This window comes from Palaemon carinicauda, chromosome 23 (genome assembly GCF_036898095.1).
Source record: "Palaemon carinicauda isolate YSFRI2023 chromosome 23, ASM3689809v2, whole genome shotgun sequence".
In the NCBI taxonomy this organism is placed as follows: Eukaryota; Metazoa; Arthropoda; class Malacostraca; order Decapoda; family Palaemonidae; genus Palaemon; species Palaemon carinicauda.
In genome coordinates, this window is record NC_090747.1 from 17,221,025 (window position 1) to 17,228,524 (window position 7,500).

Genomic DNA, 7,500 nt, shown 5'->3' on the forward strand with positions numbered 1-7,500 from the left:
TATTCGTCTATTTTCTTATTTGATGTAAATTAGTAAAGACTCATAAATTCAGTTTTTCAGATGATTAAATAACCTCCATATTCACTGAAAAATCTTATGTAAATGTTTATTTTCTTATTTTTTAGATATACTGTAAGTAGTTCACAGTAATATCCACATCTCCATGCAGGGGAATAGAAAATCAACATAACTAAATGTAAGCCACCTGGGATATCCCGACCAGTGGTGTGTTCTATAGAACTCACCTGCTGACATATAAAACTACAGTTTCTTTTCCTGGTGATAAAATGCTTATATATCAAACTGTAATTTCTTTTCTTAGTCGTAAAAAGCTTCATCCAGTAAAGGGATTTAGTACCAACGCGTTCAGTGATATGGTCACTAAAGAAGCCATGTATTACCTCATCAAAGGGCTCGAGAAGGAAACAAAAATTTTTATAACAATAAAACCGTATATAACTTCAGATGACTTAGAAGAATTGGCAATGTTCTTTATTCTTATGAAAAGCTGACATTAAGGATTTCATCTCAAGTAACATATAAAAAAAAAAGTCATTACCTAACTCAATTCAATTTCAATATTTAACGCACAGTGGCAATTGACTTATGTTTTGTGTATTTGGTTGACTAGTTTTCTTATATTCTTCATTGAGTCCAATGGATTTATTCTTCCTCATGTGGTATCTCTGAAATGTGGCTGAATTTAGATTGCGTAATGGTTACAGTGTTCAAAGTCAAAGGATGATCAAATCTTCCATGGTATTATCTACCGATACAATTCATAAAAGAAAAAAAAATACAAAAAGGGACTCGGTATTCAGATAATTTCTTTTTCTTTTAGTTTCAATAACTTTTACGTTTCTAGCAGAGGGAAAAAGTTAATGAAATACTTTCGAAACTGAAACAATTATATTTGGTTAGTGTTATGCCATGCGTAATTTCTTTTACACCTTCTTGGAATGCTTCAGTTAATTGTTTGGGAGATTTTATTTTCTTATAATATAAGGAGTCATAAAGTTCCGAGATTATCCTGATATCCCTATTGGATGAATTATCAGGAGTTACTTTTGTAATACGTTGATATAATAGTTTATGAATAAAAGAACTATTATAGAGAGCTCTCATCTTGGGAGTTGTATAGATAACATTTGATGGAATCATAAAAGAGAAATTCCAGAAGTTTTTCAAACGAAATAACAAAACCAAGACTTTTAAACCCCTTCCTCCACTGTGGTCATAAGTGTCACGTATTACTATATGTCAAGAGATATTTGTACTGAATGTGCGTGTGAGACGTAAAAAAATCCATTATGTAGGAAAGTAATTATTTATTTTTTTCGATTTTTTTATTAATATACCTGCAAGATCCCTTTTAATAGGGTCTGTTCAGATATTCTTTTTTTATTATTGGTATCTATGGTAAGACTCCATGCATTTGGTTAATTAAAAATTGACAGAAGGAAAAGGCTGCATTGTACCAGTCGATTATATCGATATCTTTTCTTGAAGAATGAAACATCAAGACTTGAACCTGTGATTTCTATTACTTTAGTCTTTTTTACACTTGAGTTTATTATATTAAGCCACATACTATATATATACAGTATATATATATATATATATATATATATATATATATATATATATATATATATATATATATATATATATATATATATATATATATATATATATATATATATATATATATATATATATATATATATATATATATATATATATATATATATATATATATATATATATATAAATAAATATATATATATATATATATATATATATATATATATATATATATATATATATATATATATATATATATATATATATATTTACTTAACCCAAAGTTGATAATTGTTCGTATTTACATTATAAACCATGAAATCACTTCTAATGTTAATAAAATTAGGCCAAATTGTGGAATTTCCCCTTGCAACTAAACCGAATCCAAACTTCAAAATCATACTGAAGAGCCGCAGATAAACAATGGGAAGGTTTTCTTCTAAAATAACTTTCAATGTTTTCAATATATTCCCAGATTTCCAAAAGAGATTATTTGAGATAGCGGAGATTAGAGACAATATTTTCCAAAATTCAGTAAACTCTAATAAAAATGTACATATGGATACTTATTGGCTTGCTGTTTATATATGGACAAATTAAAATAATGTCTAACAATAAAAATTTCTAAAAACATGATGTTGTGGTTTTCTTTTATGTCATAGTAAATTTTATATATGGTACCATCGAATTAACGATAGCAGCCTAACTCTCAACGATGAGCACCAGAAATTCCTGTCCATACTTCAAAATCTTACTGAACGCTAAATCAAAGAGGTACAATTTATCGTTAATCGTGATTAGAATGTTTAAATAGCTGTTAAAGGTATCCCTTTTTTTATTTTGGTGGGGTCATTTGGGAAAATTACACGTGAACACTTCAATGAGTAAAAATTCACTAAGGTATTATCATTGGCGCAACGGACCTTCCTATTATGCATGGGTAAATAAATATCTTTAAACAGAGAGACATTGATTAGGTAAAATATAAATTTACGTTTTTTCTGTGAATATCATTAATTGAAATTTGTTTCCTCCTTTACTCAAACGTTCATACCTACTCTAAAAAAAGTATACTGAAAAAAAGGTATTAAGAGTGATTTATAATCGGGTTCTGAGAGGAGAGACCTGAACAATTAAATCATGTGAATATTGTAGGAGAATGTTGCTGTCTTTAGTGATAAAGATACATGAGGGTTATCTGTACTCCAAGCTTCAAATGTGATATTAAAATACCAACTATATAATTTTATGATGCCCCGAAAAGAAAAGAGCTGTAAATTATAAATTGCAATCAATATGTTAAAAATATTCATGATGTTATGGTATGTATCGGTTCTGGTAGTCTGCTTCGTATCAACATCGATAACTACATCATGATCAAAATGCAAACCACTGAAGATATCTAATTTCGCTTATGTACTCCAAAACTAACGTTGTCTCTTTAAGAACGGAAGAATATCAATTCTGAATAATTACCTAAATGGCTCACTAACAGAAGTTCTGTTTAAAGCATTATTCTCTCTGTCTTTGCATTCCATATAATTCCTATTTTTCTATTGATTCGACAGTAACTAAGTGTTTGATCTTCAAGCATTAATTCAAAATGGCTGCTACGGTATATATATATATATATATATATATATATATATATATATATATATATATATATATATATATATATATTTATATATATATATATATATATATATATATATATATTTATATATATATATATATATATATATATATATATATATATATATATATATATATATATATATATATATGTGGCTGTGGGAGCATAAAAACAATTAGAATAGCGCCAACGTTATCCCTGCGTGTCGTAAGAGTCCACTAAAAGGGACTGGACGAGGGGGCTGGGAACCCTCTCTCCTGTATAAAATATCCTGTGAGACGTTATCAAGGAGATGGAGCTTGGGGAGAGTGACTGCTCCCCTCACTCTAGTTTTAGGGTGTTTGAATGTGCGTGGATGTAGTACGATAGAGAGTAAAAGATGTGAGATTGGAAGTATGTTTAGAAGTAGAAGGTTGGATGTATTGGCCTTGTGTGAGACAAAGATGAAAAGAAAGGGTGAAGTGATGTTTGGTGAAATGTCTGGTAGAGTGTCTGGGATTGAAAGGGGAAGAGCGAGAGAGGGTGTGGCTTTATTGCTGAGTGAATGGATGACAGGTAAAGTAGTGGAATGGAAGGAAATATCATCTAGGTTAATGTGGGTAAGGGTTAGGCTTGGTAGGGAATGTTGGACGTTTTTCAGTGCGTATGGGCCAGGTAGTGAGAAAATCGAAGAAGAGCGGAATGAGTTCTGGAATGAATTAACTAGGTGTGTAAAAGGACTGGGTAGAAGGAATTATGTAGTTGTCATGGGTGACTTAAATGCTAGAGTGGGCGCTGAAGAGGTAGAAGGTGTCATTGGGAAGTATGGCGTACCAGGTGAAAATGAGAGTGGTGAGAGACTGGTAAATATTTGTGTTGAACAAGAGATGGTAATAAGTGCTAGCTTTTTTAAAAAGAAAGATAGAAATAAGTATACATGGGTAAGAGTGGCAAATGGAAGAGTAGTAGAACAGGCATTAATGGATTATGTGTTGATAACTAAAAAAATGTTTGGAAGATTGAAAGACGTGCACGTGTTTAGGGGTATGGCTAACAGTATGTCTGATCATTTTTTGGTGGAAGCAAAATTAGTTGTAGCAACAGAGTGGGGGAATAAAGTAGGTGGATGTAAAAGGGAGCTAGTGAGGGCTGAAGAGGTAATAAAACCGGGGGTAAAAAGTAAATATCAGGAAAGGTTGAAAATGGCATATGACGAGGTGAGAGTAAGAGAAACTGGTAATTTAGAGGAGTGGAAGTTAGCAAAAGAAAATTTTGTTGGGATTGCAAGTTATGTATGTGGCAAGAAGGTTGTTGGAGGCAGCATGAGGAAGGGCAGTGAATGGTGGAATGAAGGAGTGAAGGTAAAAGTGGAAGAGAAAAAGAGGGCTTTTGAAGAATGGCTGCAGAGTAATAGTATAGAGAAGTATGAAAAATATAGAGAGAAAAAGGTGGAAGTAAAGCACAAGGTACGTGAGGCAAAGAGGGCAGCTGACCTGAGGTGGGGTCAGGGACTGGGTCAGTCATATGAAGAGAATAAGAAGAAGTTTTGGAAAGAAGTGAAGAGAGTAAGGAAGGCTGGCAAGAATTGAAGAGACAGTGAAAGATGGAAATGGAAGGTTGTTAAAAGGAGAGGAGGCAAGGAAAAGGTGGGTGGAATATTTTGAAAGTTTGCTGAATGTTGAGGATAATAGGGAGGCAGATATAATTGCTGTTCCAGGTGTTGGGGTGCCAGTGATGGGAGATGAGAATAAGAGAGAGATTACAATAGAGGAAGTGAGGAGAGCACTAGATGAAACGCGAGTAGGAAAAGCATCTGGTATGGATGGTGTGAAAGCCGAGATGTTGGAGGAAGGGGGTGTGACTATACTTGAATGGTTGGTGAGATTGTTTAATATGTGTTTTGTGTTGTCAATGGTACCAGTAGATTGGGTTTGTGCGTGTATTGTACCACCATATATGGGTAAGGGAGATGTGCATGAGTGTTGTAATTCAAGAGGTATTAGTTTGTTGAGTGTAGTTGGAAAAGTGTATGGTAGAGTAATGATTAATAGGATTAAGGATAAAACAGAGAATGCAATCTTGGAAGTACAGGGTGGTTTTAGAAGAGGTAGGGGTTGTATGAATTAGATTTTTACAGTTAGGCAGATATGCGAGAAATATTTAGCAAAAGGTAAGGAGGTGTATGTTGCGTTTATGGATCTGGAGAAGGCATATGATAGAGTTGATAGGGAAGCAATGTGGAATGTGATGAGGTTATATGGAGTTGGTGGAAGGTTGTTGCAAGCAGTGAAAAGTTTCTACAAAGGTAGTAAAGCATGTGTTAGAATAGGAAATGAAGTGAGCGATTGGTTTCCGGTGAGAGTGGGGCTGAGACAGGGATGTGTGATGTCGCCGTGGTTGTTTAACTTGTATGTTGATGGAGTGGTGAGAGAGGTGAATGCTCGAGTGCTTGGACGAGGATTAAAACTGGTAGACGAAAATGATCATGAATGGGAGGTAAATCAGTTGTTGTTTGCGGATGATACTGTACTGGTAGCAGACACAGAAGAGAAGCTTGACCAACTAGTGAGAGAATTTGGAAGGGTGTGTGAGAGAAGGAAGTTGAGCGTTAATGTGGGTAAGAGTAAGGTTGTGAGATGTACGAGAAGGGAAGGTGGTGCAAGGTTGAATGTCATGTTGAATGGAGAGTTACTTGAGGAGGTGGATCAGTTTAAGTACTTGGGGTCTGTGGTTGCAGCAAATGGTGGAGTGGAAGCAGATGTACGTCAGAGAGTGAATGAAGGATGCAAAGTGTTGGGGGCAGTTAAGGGAGTAGTAAAAAATAGAAGGTTGGGCATGAATGTAAAGAGAGTTCTATATGAGAAAGTGATTGTACCAACTGTGATGTATGGATCGGAGTTGTGAGGAATGAAAGTGATGGAGAGACAGAAATTGAATGTGTTTGAGATGAAGTGTCTAAGGAGTATGGCTAGTGTATCTCGAGTAGATAGGGTTAGGAACGAAGTGGTGAGGGTGAGAACGGGTGTAAGAAATGAGTTAGCAGCTAGAGTGGATATGAATGTGTTGAGGTGGTTTGGCCATGTTGAGAGAATGGAAAATGGCTGTCTGCTAAAGAAGGTGATGAAGGCAAGTGTTGATGGGAGAAGTACAAGAGGAAGGCCAAGGTTTGGGTGGATGGATGGTGTGAAGAAAGCTCTGGGTGATATATATATATATATATATATATATATATATATATATATATATATATATATATATATATATATATATATATATATATATATATATATATATATATATAATATATATATATATATATATATATATATATATATATATATATATATATATATATATATATATATATATATATATATTTATACACATATTTATAGACACGACAATATATATTTGTTTTTACCATATGTGAATTTTAACTGTCACTAAAATATCAACACTTCGAGACTAAAATTGAAGGCCCATGTAGAGATAATTATTCAAGCTAATTAGATATGTAGTTGCAAATTAAAATTAAAATTTTTCAAGATGATGCAAATAATAATAAGGTTTTTTCTCCTAAACTAGAAAAATAATGGCAACGCTCTCTATTGCATTATGTTGCATTGCCTGTTCCATAAAGGTCATCGACCCAAACATTTGCCTTGCCGTCTCAATTTTACGTATATGTACTAGGATTATCTTTCCATTTTCCTATACTGGATAACTTTACTTTTTCTGTTTCCTTTTATTTAAACTAGAACTATTTTCTTAAATAGATTCTAGCCTTATCTATTCTATATCACCACATAGGAAGAGTTTACACTGTAAACAGTAGTCAAGGGCCATGGGGAACCTCTATTCCAACGTTTTTTTTTTCTTTTTTTTTTCAGTATTCCGGTTGACAGACCCAAGGTACTGGACATGGGCTATGTAAATGTTATGTCTTTCCAATGGAATATCAATATTGGTCCCATGTAAAGCCGTCTACACAACAGTCCATGTTTGTATATTTGTACAGTATTTTCTATATTTTCAATATGTGTTTTTGTGAAGTCTCGTATAACCCCAAATCTAGTTCGCTGACATCCTTGCTGTATAATAAAGAGAAAGGGTTTGGCTGGATATATATATATATATATATATATATATATATATATATATATATATATATATATATATATATATATATATATCTACATATATATATATATATATATATATATATATATATATATATATATATATATATATATATATACATATGTATATCTGTACATATATATATATATATATATATATAT